Raw genomic sequence first — 17695 nt, 5'->3', positions numbered from 1 at the left:
GCAAGGGAGAGCGCTCGCCTCAGGGCCAGGGCCAGGGCCCGCTCTGGGAGCTCTGGTTTGGCTGCCCCGGCGGTGGCAGCGTCGGCACTAGACAGAGCCGATGAGAGGGGAGGCTGCAGTGCAGAGCTCGGAGTGTAGAGAGGGCCTGCACTGGTCTCGTGAGGCGAGGGCGCACAATGGGCAGGGCTGCACTCGGTGCGCCCTGGTGGAGGCCCTCCTGCAGCAGGGAGCTGAGCTGCGGGATACTGTCAGTAGCTGAAAGATGTCAGGGAAGTAGAGAGGGATCAGTGTTGCTTGCTCCGGGCCCAGACTGTGCAGGGGTCACAAGCGTCCACTGTAGCCCATAGAGAAAAGGAGGAAGGCATTAATCCAGGAAGCTGGGAGTTGTTAGGAAGCAAAAAAAAAAAAAAAACAAAAGAAAACAAAGGAAACAGTGGAAAAGAGGAAGAGGACAATTAAAAAGCAAGGGTGTTCCTCCAAAATCCAACATTCCCACCCAGAACTGCAGGGGGCTAACGAGGAAATGCACGCTGCACCAGATGAACAACCAGCTGATGCCACAGTGAAGAGGGTCACTACTAGTGCCTCCAGGAAAAAGCAGCAGGTCACAGTAGTAAGGGACTCTGCTTTGAAAGGAACAGAGGCACCCATCCATTGGCCTCAGTCTCAAGGGAGGTGTGTTGCCTGCCAGGGGCTCGGATCAGGGACGTCGCTGAGAGGTTGCCTGGTCTAGGAAGTCCTGCTGACTGCTACCCACTTCTAATGGTCAATGTGGGTGCTAGTGATACTGACAGCAGCAGCCTGGGAATCTTTAAGAAGGACTACAGAGCCCTGGGAAAAGTGGTTAGGGGCTTTTCGGTTCAGATAGCTTTTTCCTCAATCCTCCAGGTCAAAGGGGAGGACCTTGACAAGGCCAGGTGGATTTGGCAGGTTAATAAATGGTTAGAACGGTGGTGCCATAGTCAGGGGTTTGGTTAGGGACTTGACTGCACTGGAATGGGTTGTGCAGGGAAGCTGTGAATGCTCCATCCCTGGCAGTGTACAAGGCCAGGTTGGACAGAGCCTTGGGTGACATGGTTTAGTGTGAGGTGTCCCTGCCCATGGCAGGGAGGTTGGAACTAGATCATCTTAAGGTCCTTTCCAACCCTAACTATTCTATGATTCTATGATTCTGTGATTTGGGAGGCCACGTTTACTGGAGGCTGGTGGAGCTGGTGATTAAGAAGGGGAAACGCTGACTTGGTTGGCTTGCCAGGCTGGTCAAAGCAGCTTTAAACTAGATGTGTTGGAGGGAGGCATCGATTCATCCCAACACTCCCAGTCACTTGTCAGCACCTGTAATAAACACTTGGAGCAATGCAGGGCTGTTTCAGAGCTGCTCCAGCCAATGAGCTGGCTTCATTTGGAGCTTGGCTCAGATGCCTCTATACAAACTCCTGCAGTATGGGGAATAAACGAAAGGAATTAGAGATGTCTACACAGCTGCAGGGGTACGATATCGTTGGCATCACAGAAGCGTGGTGGGATGGCTCCTATGACTGGAGTGTTGGAAAGGAAGGTTATAGGCTTTTTAGGGAAGACAGGCCAGGCAGGTGGGGAAGGGGAGTGGCTATTTATGTCAGTGGTAGGCTGGAGTGTACGGAACTCTGGGGACGGATGATGAGTCAAAAGAGACCTTGTGGGTCAGGGTCAAAGGAAGAACACCGATGGGGGGATATTACTGTGGGGATCTGAACTGGGAAGGGGTTCATCCATAGTTTAAAACACGGGTCTAGTAGTTGATACAGCTCACCGCGGTTTAGTACTTTCCTCACTAATGCAAGCTGCATTGCGAAAGGGGTGGGCAGTAAATCTTGACTCAAGTGCATAAGATTGTAACAATTGATAAGGCATAAGAGTTGCTGCATAATTAAAGTCGCATCCCTTAATCTGTCTGAAGTTATAAACACAACTATTTCATTACTAGTATCTACAGCAATGTCATCTACAAATATCAAACCACAAAATGTTCACCAAGTGGGTCCACAGCAGCTGTGTTACCTCCATGCCTCCCCACAGGGCTTCTGCCTCCCACCCGCCCTGAAGATGGTGCCTCTGTTGTTGTCCGCCCTACCTGGACGTCGTGCTGCCAATGGAAGAGCCCGGCTACCCTCAAAATGCAGGGCTGCCAGGAGAAGGAGGAAGAGGATGAAGGGGAAGCGACGGGAGGAGGAGGCTCCCCACAGTGCCCCCATGGTTCTCATCACCTCAACCCTCCACCTGCCTTGCACTTTCCAGGCCACGAGTGCTGACTGGCATTTCCGAAGCCAGACACAGAATAAGGCAGGATACGTATATGTGACGTCACAGAGCCCTTGCGTGTCATGACAGGGATCCTGTGTCACGGGGCACCTCTGTCAGGGCATGGAGGGCCTTGCAGAGGCCTGTGTGCTCACCCTCCATCTGTGCTTTGGGGACACCATCTACACACAGCCAGAGATGCTTGGCAAGGACGCTGTCTCCTGCCTGCCAAGTCATCTGGTGTGTTCTCTGATCTCCTACTGTGGGATGGGTTGACCTCAGCCAGCAGCCCACCACCCACCTGTTCTCAAACTAGAAAAATGGTCAAGACTTACCAGTGCCAGATGCTGTCAGACCCTGGTCACCTTGAAGACCTTTAGAGAAAATGTGTCATTGAACTGCACCTGACTAAAATACTAAAAAGTACATGTTTATTCCTTCTGGCAGACAGACATGAAGAACGTACCCGCGGGAAGTCCCCTACCACCCTCTTGCCACTCCCAGCCTGCAAGCCTTTGGTTGGGGGATGGATGGAGAAGAAGCCTTGATGCTGGTCAAGCACTGCTCAGCAATAGCCAAGGCTGTTGTAGCTCCAAATGCAAGGCAGAGCGGCACAGGGGCCACGAGGAAGAAAAGTAGAGCCACGCTAGCCAGACCCTTTGCATAACAACCCCAAGGATGTCAACACACGCTCAAAGTGCACCTGAGCTGGGATGCCCAAAGTTGTGGGGAGCCTGCAGCGAAGGTTTTGGAGCCCTCAGGATTTAGAGGGCTGCTGGTTGCTGATGCCTTTCCTCTGCACTGTGTTCTGTGTCAGGTCTGGCTCCTGCTCCTTCTGCTCAGACATCCCCATGTCAGCAAGCTAAAATAACACCAAGTATCTCTGCCACTGCCCAAAAGGGAAGAGACAGCCCTAGGTGCGAGGTAGATTACTCCACGTCTGGACCTGTTCAGGGTTTGGTTGGACTGGGTGCTGAGCAACCTGACAAGGGGAAAGATGGCCCTGCCCCTGGCAGCGGGGTTGCTCTAGCCAATCTCTAAAGGTCCCTGCCACACCAAACCACTCTACCCTTCTACGATCCCGAATGTATGACATGCTAATGGTGCTGCCCGTGAGACCTGCACTCCAGGATGCTGCCACTGGAGGGGCTTCATTGCGCAGGGCAGCCATCCAACGAAGAATGCTGGAAAAAACAACTCACTGTTTCCTTTGCTGCCACTTCAATTTCAGCAGGTAACCCAAAGCTACCAGGATTATGGACGCAAGGATGGCCATTGCCACAGCTGCAGTAAACGCATGCGTGCTTTTTGATTCTTCAGCCTGTCCTGCTTCCTCACCACCATGACTAGCACCTGTTGGAGAAGAGACGGTCCCACATATTTCTGTATTCTTCACTGCTGACAATGCCATAGCGTGTTTTGTGTTGGCGAGGCTGAACTCTCACTGAGCTGGGATGCCCAAAGTTGTGGGGAGCCTGCAGCAAAGGTTTTGGAGCCCCAAGGACTTAGAGGGCTGCTGGTTGCTGATGCCTTTCCTCTGTGCTGTGTTCTGTGTCACGTCTGGTTCCTGCTCCTTGTGCTCAGACATCCCCATGTCAGCAAGCTAAAAGAACACCAAACCTCTCTGCCACTGCCCAAAAGGGAAGCTACAGCCCTAGGTGCGGGGTAGGTTACTCCACGTCTGGACCTGTTCAGGGTTTGGTTGGATTGGGCTCCGAGCAAGCTCACAGACATCGAGGAGAGGCAGAAGACTGGTAAATGAACTCTTTGGATCAGAAGAAGAGCAACACCTAACTTCAGAAAGAGGAGGAAGAAGCCCAGGGTCCAAAAAAGACATAACTCATTTTGGTAAGCTAGCAATACAGAAGATAACCGTGTTCTTGAAGGAACTTGGTGCATTATAATACAAAAAAAAACCCTGAGGTGAGACACTCTTGCCCACAGAGACCTTTACTCACGCACATGCGTAGTGAAAGAAAGATGTATTGTGTCTTGAAATAGAGATGAGAACGTGAGAGCCAATGATTCTAGCTACAGACTGTTACGCACATGGAAAACACTGATTTTCACTGTTTGAAGCATACAGAAGGGGCTAGCTTGCAGACTGGAGGTGTGCTAGCTTTGTGGAACTGTCCCCTCACACCCACCTGTGTGCAAATATGAATTAAACACTATCCGTACCCTGTGTCTGAGATGGGCTTATTGCACGCCGGGTGAAGGAGCCCACATTTGGGAAAACCAAGGTAATTTTGAAGGTACTTTTCATGGATACCGCAGGTCTCCATACCTAAGAAAGATGACTGTAAGAGGGCTGCAAGGCACCTGAAGCTCTCATGGCCAGTACTGATGACCTGGCCATCTGGGATTTTGTAGCGCTTCTACAGGGAAGAGCTAGAGGCAGCCGTGTCCATCTCCTGCTCAAAATCCAGGGCAACCTAACAGCTTCTCTTTCATGTGGCACTTAATGTCGCTTTCAGCTGTAGTGGTGAAGCTGTAGCCTCTCTCTCAGGACCTTCATGAGGTATTCTGCCAGGTCACAGCCAGCCAGATGCAGAGGGAGGATGGCATGGGGGTGGACACAAGCTTCCATACACGGGGACAGCGTGGGTAACGCCATCTCCAGAGTCCATCGTAGTAACAGTGGTACAATGAGGAGCGTACAGGGACAACACAGCCTGGATGCCTGTATACATGGCTGAGGTATTGAAGGTCTTGAGTATCACAGAATCATAGAACAGCAGTTTGGATGGGACCTCGAGGATCGTCTGGTCCAAGCTTTCTAGGAAAAGCATGACCTAGAGTAGGTGTCTCAGCAAAGTCCTAAAGTGTCCAGTGCTAGGGAATCCACTGCTTTCGTGGGGAGATTATTCCAGTAGCTGATTGTTCCCAGTGTCTGACTGTTCTCATTAATATGATCTATATCATCTTCTCTCTTTTGGCTTTGGGCTTCAGCGCAGGGTGTTCCTCAGGGGCCACTCTCAGCTTGTGGTAGAAAGCGTGGTGCCAGTGTTCTCCATGTCATCCCAGTTGGTGACGATGCTGCATTCAGTGCATAACTTACTTCATGTTAAAGAAATTTCCCCACCCTAGGTATCCCATAGCAGAGTCTCAGGCTTTAAGTCCAATAAGGCAGTTTGTTTGAGTAGTAGAGTGTTAGAAACAGCTTAAACTGGGTGCCTGTGACAAGGGACCTAGAACACAGAAATCCCTGGCCCTTTACACCCTTAACATTTAGGCACCCACTCTTGACACACTCCTCATGTGCCTTCCACACACTTTTTGGATCCCAAGGTGTCTTTTTCTCTGAGGTCTTTTTCTTCTTTAGCGGATTCTTTCTCTGTCTCCCGATGTTTCTTACCAGGATGGATTGCATCTTCTGCTGCTAGTCGGGGCTTCCTTATCTTCCAGTTTGCACTGGCCTCTGGGCATTCCTTTGCCAACCAGGAAGTTAAAGAGAAGTTCATTTCAAGAGAAGCATCTTGTGGCCTAAGCTCCAGCAGCTTTAGTTATTCGTGCTAAGAAAAACTATTGAGACCAACGTAGGGTGAGAAGAATTCAGATAATTTGATTTACAACAGTCCTCTCATTGTTATCATTAAGCATTCCTGCTAATATGTCCAAGAGAATTGAAGAAGGCTTTGAAGCTGTTTAACCGCCATCCGTAGTCTCACATGTAGTCTACTGCTAGCAACAGGCATAATATAATCAGAGCTAACAAGATTACCACTGGGTGGAACACATGATTATAGATCCCCAAAGCTATTGGTCACCACTATTTGAGTGATTACTAGTATCTACAGTAATGTCATCTCCAACTATCAAACCACAAAGGGTTTCTCACGTGCCAGTAGGATTCCAAACTAGTTTCACAGCATGTAGCTATTTTATTCATTTCCCCTTCTTGGCGAGTTCTTCTATTTCCAGGGCAGTTTCAGTGAGTTTGTGTTCTTTTTCTAGGTTATAATCTCTTTCCCTTGTAGCTGCATCTTTCTTCAATGCACTGCTGGCAGCAGGAAGCAGTTGTTCTCTGCAACACGAAGCACGGGTTTTGGAAAGGAGTCCTCCTGAGTAGGAATGAAAAGGACGGGTGGAAAAACCTCACAACTGAAACAGCCACCTGTCGTGGTTTAAACCCAGTCAGGTAACTTGTTCACTCACTCCCAGTGAGTGGTGCCGAGCTGACAACAATCGAGGTCCGTGTCCCCCCCCCCACCGGGGTTCTCCCCCACTCCCAGAGGAACGGGGAGGAGGATCGAAAGAGTGCAACTCCCACGGGTTGAGACAAGAACAGTCCAGCAACCAGTGTACACAAATCACCACCGCAACTATCAACTACAACAATGATACGGGAAAATAACAAGGGAAGAGAATACGATACCACCGGCCAAGAAGACGACTTCCACCCGGAAGCCCCGTGTCCTTCCGGGTAACTCCCAGTCACCCCAAACCCCGGCCATGACGTGCTGTGGCATGGAATACCTCCCTGGCTAGCCCGAGTCAGGCGCCCCATCTCTGCTTCCTCCCGGCTTCCCCTCCTCCCTGGCAGAGCATGAGCCTCACAAAGTCCTTGGTCAGGGTAAACATCACTTAGCAACAACTGAAAACATTGACTTCACCAACACTGTTCTCAGGCTGGAAGTCAAAACACAGCACTGCACCAGCTAGCACAAAGGAAAAAAAAAAACAAACATGACTGCTACTGCTGAACCCAGGACACCACCCCAGCAGTGGGGGTTGTTCTACCTGGAGAAGGCTCCGGGGAGTACTTACTGTGGCATTTCAGTGTATTAACGGGGGATAATAAGCAAGATGGGAATGATACTTCTTCCCAAGGCCTGTAGTGACAGGGCTAGCGGCAGCAGTTTTAAATGGGAAGAGGGTAGATTTAGATGGGACAGGAGGAGGGCATTTGTTACAACGAGGGTTCTGAGGCGCTGGAGCTGGTTGCCCATGGAAGCTGTAGCTACCCCACGTCTGGCCCTGTTCAAGGTTTGCTTGGATTGGGCGCTGAGCAACCTGACAAGGGGAAAAGATGGCCCTGCCCCTGGCAGAGGGTTGCTCTAGACGATCTCTAAAGGTCCCTGCCACACCAAACCACTCTATGCTTCTACGATCCCGAATGTATGACATGCTAATGGTGCTGCCCGTGAGACCTGCACTCCAGGATGCTGCCACTGGAGGGGCTTCATTGCGCAGGGCAGCCATCCAACGAAGAATGCTGGAAAAAACAACTCACTGTTTCCTTTGCTGCCACTTCAATTTCAGCAGGTAACCCAAAGCTACCAGGATTATGGACGCAAGGATGGCCATTGCCACAGCTGCAGTAAACGCATGCGTGCTTTTTGATTCTTCAGCCTGTCCTGCTTCCTCACCACCATGACTAGCACCTGTTGGAGAAGAGACGGCCCCACATATTTCTGTATTCTTCACTGCTGACAATGCCATAGCGTGTTTTGTGTTGGCGAGGCTGAACTCTCGCTGAGCTGGGATGCCCAAAGTTGTGGGGAGCCTGCAGCAAAGGTTTTGGAGCCCCAAGGACTTAGAGGGCTGCTGGTTGCTGATGCCTTTCCTCTGTGCTGTGTTCTGTGTCACGTCTGGTTCCTGCTCCTTGTGCTCAGACATCCCCATGTCAGCAAGCTAAAAGAACACCAAACCTCTCTGCCACTGCCCAAAAGGGAAGCTACAGCCCTAGGTGCGGGGTAGGTTACTCCACGTCTGGACCTGTTCAGGGTTTGGTTGGATTGGGCTCCGAGCAAGCTCACAGACATCGAGGAGAGGCAGAAGACTGGTAAATGAACTCTTTGGATCAGAAGAAGAGCAACACCTAACTTCAGAAAGAGGAGGAAGAAGCCCAGGGTCCAAAAAAGACATAACTCATTTTGGTAAGCTAGCAATACAGAAGATAACCGTGTTCTTGAAGGAACTTGGTGCATTATAATACAAAAAAAAACCCTGAGGTGAGACACTCTTGCCCACAGAGACCTTTACTCACGCACATGCGTAGTGAAAGAAAGATGTATTGTGTCTTGAAATAGAGATGAGAACGTGAGAGCCAATGATTCTAGCTACAGACTGTTACGCACATGGAAAACACTGATTTTCACTGTTTGAAACATACAGAAGGGGCTAGCTTGCAGACTGGAGGTGTGCTAGCTTTGTGGAACTGTCCCCTCACACCCACCTGTGTGCAAATATGAATTAAACACTATCCGTACCCTGTGTCTCAGATGGGCTTATTGCACACCGGGTGAAGGAGCCCACATTTGGGAAAACCAAGGTAATTTTGAAGGTACTTTTCATGGATACCGCAGGTCTCCATACCTAAGAAAGATGACTGTAAGAGGGCTGCAAGGCACCTGAAGCTCTCATGGCCAGTACTGATGACCTGGCCATCTGGGATTTTGTAGCTCTTCTACAGGGAAGAGCTAGAGGCAGCCGTGTCCATCTCCTGCTCAAAATCCAGGGCAACCCAACAGCTTCTCTTTCATGTGGCACTTAATGTCGCTTTCAGCTGTAGTGGTGAAGCTGTAGCCTCTCTCTCAGGACCTTCATGAGGTATTCTGCCAGGTCACAGCCAGCCAGATGCAGAGGGAGGATGGCATGGGGGTGGACACAAGCTTCCATACACGGGGACAGCGTGGGTAACGCCATCTCCAGAGTCCATCGTAGTAACAGTGGTACAATGAGGAGCGTACAGGGACAACACAGCCTGGATGCCTGTATACATGGCTGAAGTATTGAAGGTCTTGAGTATCACAGAATCATAGAACAGCAGTTTGGATGGGACCTCGAGGATCGTCTGGTCCAAGCTTTCTAGGAAAAGCATGACCTAGAGTAGGTGTCTCAGCAAAGTCCTAAAGTGTCCAGTGCTAGGGAATCCACTGCTTTCGTGGGGAGATTATTCCAGTAGCTGATTGTTCCCAGTGTCTGACTGTTCTCATTAATATAGAGAATATCATCTATTAATCATCTATTATCTAATTAATCATCTAATATCATCTATTAATATAGATCATATCATCTTCTCTCTTTTGGCTTTGGGCTTCAGCGCAGGGTGCTCCTCAGGGGCCACTCTCAGCTTGTGGTAGAAAGCGTGGTGCCAGTGTTCTCCATGTCATCCCAGTTGGTGACGATGCTGCATTCAGTGCATAACTTACTTCATGTTAAAGAAATTTCCCCACCCTAGGTATCCCATAGCAGAGTCTCAGGCTTTAAGTCCAATAAGGCAGTTTGTTTGAGTAGTAGAGTGTTAGAAACAGCTTAAACTGGGTGCCTGTGACAAGGGACCTAGAACACAGAAATCCCTGGCCCTTTACACCCTTAACATTTAGGCACCCACTCTTGACACACTCCTCATGTGCCTTCCACACACTTTTTGGATCCCAAGGTGTCTTTTTCTCTGAGGTCTTTTTCTTCTTTAGCGGATTCTTTCTCTGTCTCCCGATGTTTCTTACCAGGATGGATTGCATCTTCTGCTGCTAGTCGGGGCTTCCTTATCTTCCAGTTTGCACTGGCCTCAGGGCATTCCTTTGCCAACCAGGAAGTTAAAGAGAAGTTCATTTCAAGAGAAGCATCTTGTGGCCTAAGCTCCAGCAGCTTTAGTTATTCGTGCTAAGAAAAACTATTGAGACCAACGTAGGGTGAGAAGAATTCAGATAATTTGATTTACAACAGTCCTCTCATTGTTATCATTAAGCATTCCTGCTAATATGTCCAAGAGAATTGAAGAAGGCTTTGAAGCTGTTTAACCGCCATCCGTAGTCTCACATGTAGTCTACTGCTAGCAACAGGCATAATATAATCAGAGCTAACAAGATTACCACTGGGTGGAACACATGATTATAGATCCCCAAAGCTATTGGTCACCACTATTTGAGTGATTACTAGTATCTACAGTAATGTCATCTCCAACTATCAAACCACAAAGGGTTTCTCACGTGCCAGTAGGATTCCAAACTAGTTTCACAGCATGTAGCTATTTTATTCATTTCCCCTTCTTGGCGAGTTCTTCTATTTCCAGGGCAGTTTCAGTGAGTTTGTGTTCTTTTTCTAGGTTATAATCTCTTTCCCTTGTAGCTGCATCTTTCTTCAATGCACTGCTGGCAGCAGGAAGCAGTTGTTCTCTGCAACACGAAGCACGGGTTTTGGAAAGGAGTCCTCCTGAGTAGGAATGAAAAGGACGGGTGGAAAAACCTCACAACTGAAACAGCCACCTGTCGTGGTTTAAACCCAGTCAGGTAACTTGTTCACTCACTCCCAGTGAGTGGTGCCGAGCTGACAACAATCGAGGTCCGTGTCCCCCCCCCCACCGGGGTTCTCCCCCACTCCCAGAGGAACGGGGAGGAGGATCGAAAGAGTGCAACTCCCACGGGTTGAGACAAGAACAGTCCAGCAACCAGTGTACACAAATCACCACCGCAACTATCAACTACAACAATGATACGGGAAAATAACAAGGGAAGAGAATACGATACCACCGGCCAAGAAGACGACTTCCACCCGGAAGCCCCGTGTCCTTCCGGGTAACTCCCAGTCACCCCAAACCCCGGCCATGACGTGCTGTGGCATGGAATACCTCCCTGGCTAGCCCGAGTCAGGCGCCCCATCTCTGCTTCCTCCCGGCTTCCCCTCCTCCCTGGCAGAGCATGAGCCTCACAAAGTCCTTGGTCAGGGTAAACATCACTTAGCAACAACTGAAAACATTGACTTCACCAACACTGTTCTCAGGCTGGAAGTCAAAACACAGCACTGCACCAGCTAGCACAAAGGAAAAAAAAAAACAAACATGACTGCTACTGCTGAACCCAGGACACCACCCCAGCAGTGGGGGTTGTTCTACCTGGAGAAGGCTCCGGGGAGTACTTACTGTGGCATTTCAGTGTATTAACGGGGGATAATAAGCAAGATGGGAATGATACTTCTTCCCAAGGCCTGTAGTGACAGGGCTAGCGGCAGCAGTTTTAAATGGGAAGAGGGTAGATTTAGATTGGACAGGAGGAGGGCATTTGTTACAACGAGGGTTCTGAGGCGCTGGAGCTGGTTGCCCATGGAAGCTGTAGCTACCCCACGTCTGGCCCTGTTCAAGGTTTGCTTGGATTGGGCGCTGAGCAACCTGACAAGGGGAAAAGATGGCCCTGCCCCTGGCAGAGGGTTGCTCTAGACGATCTCTAAAGGTCCCTGCCACACCAAACCACTCTATGCTTCTACGATCCCGAATGTATGACATGCTAATGGTGCTGCCCGTGAGACCTGCACTCCAGGATGCTGCCACTGGAGGGGCTTCATTGCGCAGGGCAGCCATCCAACGAAGAATGCTGGAAAAAACAACTCACTGTTTCCTTTGCTGCCACTTCAATTTCAGCAGGTAACCCAAAGCTACCAGGATTATGGACGCAAGGATGGCCATTGCCACAGCTGCAGTAAACGCATGCGTGCTTTTTGATTCTTCAGCCTGTCCTGCTTCCTCACCACCATGACTAGCACCTGTTGGAGAAGAGACGGCCCCACATATTTCTGTATTCTTCACTGCTGACAATGCCATAGCGTGTTTTGTGTTGGCGAGGCTGAACTCTCGCTGAGCTGGGATGCCCAAAGTTGTGGGGAGCCTGCAGCAAAGGTTTTGGAGCCCCAAGGACTTAGAGGGCTGCTGGTTGCTGATGCCTTTCCTCTGTGCTGTGTTCTGTGTCACGTCTGGTTCCTGCTCCTTGTGCTCAGACATCCCCATGTCAGCAAGCTAAAAGAACACCAAACCTCTCTGCCACTGCCCAAAAGGGAAGCTACAGCCCTAGGTGCGGGGTAGGTTACTCCACGTCTGGACCTGTTCAGGGTTTGGTTGGATTGGGCTCCGAGCAAGCTCACAGACATCGAGGAGAGGCAGAAGACTGGTAAATGAACTCTTTGGATCAGAAGAAGAGCAACACCTAACTTCAGAAAGAGGAGGAAGAAGCCCAGGGTCCAAAAAAGACATAACTCATTTTGGTAAGCTAGCAATACAGAAGATAACCGTGTTCTTGAAGGAACTTGGTGCATTATAATACAAAAAAAAACCCTGAGGTGAGACACTCTTGCCCACAGAGACCTTTACTCACGCACATGCGTAGTGAAAGAAAGATGTATTGTGTCTTGAAATAGAGATGAGAACGTGAGAGCCAATGATTCTAGCTACAGACTGTTACGCACATGGAAAACACTGATTTTCACTGTTTGAAACATACAGAAGGGGCTAGCTTGCAGACTGGAGGTGTGCTAGTTTTGTGGAACTGTCCCCACAGCCAGCCAGATGCAGAGGGAGGATGGCATGGGGGTGGACACAAGCTTCCATACACGGGGACAGCGTGGGTAACGCCATCTCCAGAGTCCATCGTAGTAACAGTGGTACAATGAGGAGCGTACAGGGACAACACAGCCTGGATGCCTGTATACATGGCTGAAGTATTGAAGGTCTTGAGTATCACAGAATCATAGAACAGCAGTTTGGATGGGACCTCGAGGATCGTCTGGTCCAAGCTTTCTAGGAAAAGCATGACCTAGAGTAGGTGTCTCAGCAAAGTCCTAAAGTGTCCAGTGCTAGGGAATCCACTGCTTTCGTGGGGAGATTATTCCAGTAGCTGATTGTTCCCAGTGTCTGACTGTTCTCATTAATATGATCTATATCATCTTCTCTCTTTTGGCTTTGGGCTTCAGCGCAGGGTGTTCCTCAGGGGCCACTCTCAGCTTGTGGTAGAAAGCGTGGTGCCAGTGTTCTCCATGTCATCCCAGTTGGTGACGATGCTGCATTCAGTGCATAACTTACTTCATGTTAAAGAAATTTCCCCACCCTAGGTATCCCATAGCAGAGTCTCAGGCTTTAAGTCCAATAAGGCAGTTTGTTTGAGTAGTAGAGTGTTAGAAACAGCTTAAACTGGGTGCCTGTGACAAGGGACCTAGAACACAGAAATCCCTGGCCCTTTACACCCTTAACATTTAGGCACCCACTCTTGACACACTCCTCATGTGCCTTCCACACACTTTTTGGATCCCAAGGTGTCTTTTTCTCTGAGGTCTCTTTCTTCTTTAGCGGATTCTTTCTCTGTCTCCCGATGTTTCTTACCAGGATGGATTGCATCTTCTGCTGCTAGTCGGGGCTTCCTTATCTTCCAGTTTGCACCGGCCTCAGGGCATTCCTTTGCCAACCAGGAAGTTAAAGAGAAGTTCATTTCAAGAGAAGCATCTTGTGGCCTAAGCTCCAGCAGCTTTAGTTATTCGTGCTAAGAAAAACTATTGAGACCAACGTAGGGTGAGAAGAATTCAGATAATTTGATTTACAACAGTCCTCTCATTGTTATTATTAAGCATTCCTGCTAATATGTCCAAGAGAATTGAAGAAGGCTTTGAAGCTGTTTAACCGCCATCCGTAGTCTCACATGTAGTCTACTGCTAGCAACAGGCATAATATAATCAGAGCTAACAAGATTACCACTGGGTGGAACACAAGATTATAGATCCCCAAAGCTATTGGTCACCACTATTTGAGTGATTACTAGTATCTACAGTAATGTCATCTCCAACTATCAAACCACAAAGGGTTTCTCACGTGCCAGTAGGATTCCAAACTAGTTTCACAGCATGTAGCTATTTTTTTATTAATTTCCCCTTCTTGACAAGTTCTTCTATTTCCAGGGCAATTTCAGTCAGTTTCTGTTCTTTTTCTAGGTTATAATCTCCTTCCCCTGTAGCTGCATCTTTCTCCAATGCACTGCTGGCAGCAGGAAGCAGTTGTTCTCTGCAACACAAAGAACGGGTTTTGGAAAGGAGTCCTCCTGAGTAGGAATGAAAAGGACGGGTGGAAAAACCTCACAACTGAAACAGCCACCCCAGCAGTGGGGGTTGTTCTACCTGGAGAAGGCTCCAGGGAGTACTTACTGTGGCATTTCAGTGTATTAACGGGGGATAATAAGCAAGATGGGAATGATACTTCTTCCCAAGGCCTGTAGTGACAGGGCTAGCGGCAGCAGTTTTAAATGGGAAGAGGGTAGATTTAGATTGGACAGGAGGAGGGCATTTGTTACAACGAGGGTTCTGAGGCGCTGGAGCTGGTTGCCCATGGAAGCTGTAGCTACCCCACGTCTGGCCCTGTTCAAGGTTTGCTTGGATTGGGCGCTGAGCAACCTGACAAGGGGAAAGATGGCCCTGCCCCTGGCAGAGGGTTGCTCTAGACGATCTCTAAAGGTCCCTGCCACACCAAACCACTCTATGCTTCTACGATCCCGAATGTATGACATGCTAATGGTGCTGCCCGTGAGACCTGCACTCCAGGATGCTGCCACTGGAGGGGCTTCATTGCGCAGGGCAGCCATCCAACGAAGAATGCTGGAAAAAACAACTCACTGTTTCCTTTGCTGCCACTTCAATTTCAGCAGGTAGCCCAAAGCCAGCAGGAGGAGTATGGATGCAATGATGGCCACTGCCACAGCTGCAGTAAACGCCTGCACGCTTTTTGATTCTTCAGCCTGTGCTGCTTCCTCACCACCATGACCAGCACCTGTTGGAGAAGAGACGGTCCCACATATTTCTGTATTCTGCACTGCTGACAATGCCATAGCGTGTTTTGTGTTGGAGAGGCTAAACATCGCTGCATCCAGGTGTGTCTTCAGGCAAGGAGTGCTTGCTGGGGATATTGTTCCTCAGTGGTGTGCAATGCAGTATTACAAAGTCATAAAAAAGGCAAAAGAGAAACGAAGCAGAATGCCTTAGCCCTGTGTTACCCCGGAAGCTCTAGAATGTCACCCAGATCACAAGGTGGGGAAACGTGGCCTGCAGCCACAGCTGTAATCACACCTGGAGAAGAAATGTTCCCCTCACATGTTGCAGTCTACTTCTTTAGAAGTGGATGATAGTGCATGAAGATGAGCAGGGTCCAGGAGGCCCAAAGCTGCAAGGGTACCTGTATGGGTTTTGGCGTGGAAAGTTCTGGGGCAAGGAAGGCGTTAAGCTCACAGGGCAATAGCAGTCATGGGTCATCTGCCGAGGTGAGCAGCTCCGGAGAGGAGCCTTCAGCCCCGGATCGAGGGGAAACCCCGTGTCCGCCAGCCTCAGCTCTGAGCGGCGGGAGCCACCGAGGGAACCTCAAGCCCTCTCCAGGCCTTGCCCAGGAGCCTGGGGCTCCGCTGAGGCGAGCAAGGACTCACAGGAGCCGGCGCCAGGTGGAACGGGCGCACCCTGAGCAGGGAAAACCCGCCCCGGGGAGAGCGGGAACAGCGCGTGGCGCAGCAGTGGGGCGTGGCGCGGCAGCTGGCGCCGGTGCGCAGCGCGAGCCAGGGAGAGCGCTCGCCTCAGGGCCAGGGCCAGGGCCCGCTCTGGGAGCTCTGGTTTGGCTGCCCCGGCGGTGGCAGCGTCGGCACTAGACAGAGCCGATGAGAGGGGAGGCTGCAGTGCAGAGCTCGGAGTGTAGAGAGGGCCTGCACTGGTCTCGTGAGGCGAGGGCGCACAATGGGCAGGGCTGCACTCGGTGCGCCCTGGTGGAGGCCCTCCTGCAGCAGGGAGCTGAGCTGCGGGATACTGTCAGTAGCTGAAAGATGTCAGGGAAGTAGAGAGGGATCAGTGTTGCTTGCTCCGGGCCCAGACTGTGCAGGGGTCACAAGCGTCCACTGTAGCCCATAGAGAAAAGGAGGAAGGCATTAATCCAGGAAGCTGGGAGTTGTTAGGAAGCAAAAAAAAAACAAAAACAAAAGAAAACAAAGGAAACAGTGGAAAAGAGGAAGAGGACAATTAAAAAGCAAGGGTGTTCCTCCAAAATCCAACATTCCCACCCAGAACTGCAGGGGGCTAACGAGGAAATGCACGCTGCACCAGATGAACAACCAGCTGATGCCACAGTGAAGAGGGTCACTACTAGTGCCTCCAGGAAAAAGCAGCAGGTCACAGTAGTAAGGTAACAGTAGTAAGGGACTCTGCAGTAGTAAGGGACACAGCAGCTGTGTTACCTCCATGCGTCCCCACAGGGCTTGTGCCTCCCACCCGCCCTGAAGATGGTGCCTCTGTTGTCCGCCCTACCTGGACATCATGCTGCCCATGGAAGAGCCCGGCTACCCTCAAAATGCAGGGCTGCCAGGAGAAGGAGGAAGAGGATGAAGGGGAAGCGACGGGAGGAGGAGGCTCCCCACACTGCCCCCATGGTTCTCATCACCTCAACTGTCCACCTGCCTTGCACTTTCCAGGCCACGAGTGCTGACTGGCATTTCCGAAGCCAGACACAGAATAAGGCAGGATACGTATATGTGACGTCACAGAGCCCTTGCGTGTCATGACAGGGATCCTGTGTCACGGGGCACCTCTGTCAGGGCATGGAGGGCCTTGCAGAGGCCTGTGTGCTCACCCTCTATCTGTGCTTTGGGGACACCATCTACACAGAGCCAGAGATGCTTGGCAAGGACGCTGTCTCCTGCCTGCCAAGTCATCTGGTGTGTTCTCTGATCTCATACTGTGGGACGGGTTGGGGTGAGGGTTAGGGTCACCATACAAAGCGAATAAGGAGTGACTACTTACCACTAGGAATATCTTTATGCTGCAGATAGTGGTATCTGTGGGAATAGTGACCGTTATGCACAGCTGTAAGCAAACAGAGATGAGAAAGATTTTTCTTCCAGTCTGCACTACACTTCTCCATAAAAGAGCCCCAGAGACTGGACACAGATCATGGACCACTGTGAGATCCACACGGAGGTCCGGATTCTGCCAGGATTAAAGGAAAGGCTCCCTGCTCTGATACTACTCATCCCACCACTTACTCACTAAGTGGGTCCACAGCAGCTGTGTTACCTCCATGCCTCCCCACAGGGCTTCTACCTCCCACCCGCCCTGAAGATGTTGCCTCTGTTGTTGACCGCCCTGCCTGGAAGTCATGCTGCCAATGGAACAGCCTGGCAACCCTCAAAATGCAGGGTTGCCAGGAGAAGGAGGAAGAGGATGAAGGGGAAGCGACGGGAGGAGGAGGCTCCCCACACTGCCCCCATGGTTCTCATCACCTCAACTGTCCACCTGCCTTGCACTTTCCAGGCCACGAGTGCTGACTGGCATTTCCGAAGCCAGACACAGAATAAGGCAGGATACGTATATGTGACATCACAGAGCCCTTGCGTGTCATGACAGGGATCCTGTGTCACGGGGCACCTCTGTCAGGGCATGGAGGGCCTTGCAGAGGCCTGTGTGCTCACCCTCTATCTGTGCTTTGGGGACACCATCTACACACAGCCAGAGATGCTTGGCAAGGACGCTGTCTCCTGCCTGCCAAGTCATCTGGTGTGTTCTCTGATCTCATACTGTGGGACGGGTTGGGGTGAGGGTTAGGGTCACCATACAAAGCGAATAAGGAGTGACTACTTACCACTAGGAATATCTTTATGCTGCAGATAGTGGTATCTGTGGGAATATGACCGTT

General features: G+C 50.5%; 2 pseudogenes; both read right to left on the bottom strand.

Moving 5' to 3' along the window:
* Positions 1–4451: 4451 nt before the first annotated feature.
* LOC133279174 (actin, cytoplasmic 1-like) lies at positions 4452–5709 on the bottom strand (annotated as a pseudogene).
* A 2794-nt stretch (positions 5710–8503) lies between these two features.
* On the bottom strand, positions 8504–16322 carry LOC133279179 (actin-like; annotated as a pseudogene).
* Positions 16323–17695: the final 1373 nt, after the last annotated feature.

Source organism: Pezoporus flaviventris, unplaced genomic scaffold, assembly GCF_033815535.1.
Source record: "Pezoporus flaviventris isolate CSIRO_AGI_PZ_B2104156 unplaced genomic scaffold, CSIRO_AGI_Pfla_v1 ptg000072l, whole genome shotgun sequence".
NCBI lineage: Eukaryota > Metazoa > Chordata > Aves > Psittaciformes > Psittacidae > Pezoporus > Pezoporus flaviventris.
Note: the sequence above shows the minus strand (reverse complement) of the source record. Positions and strands in the feature narration are given on the sequence as shown.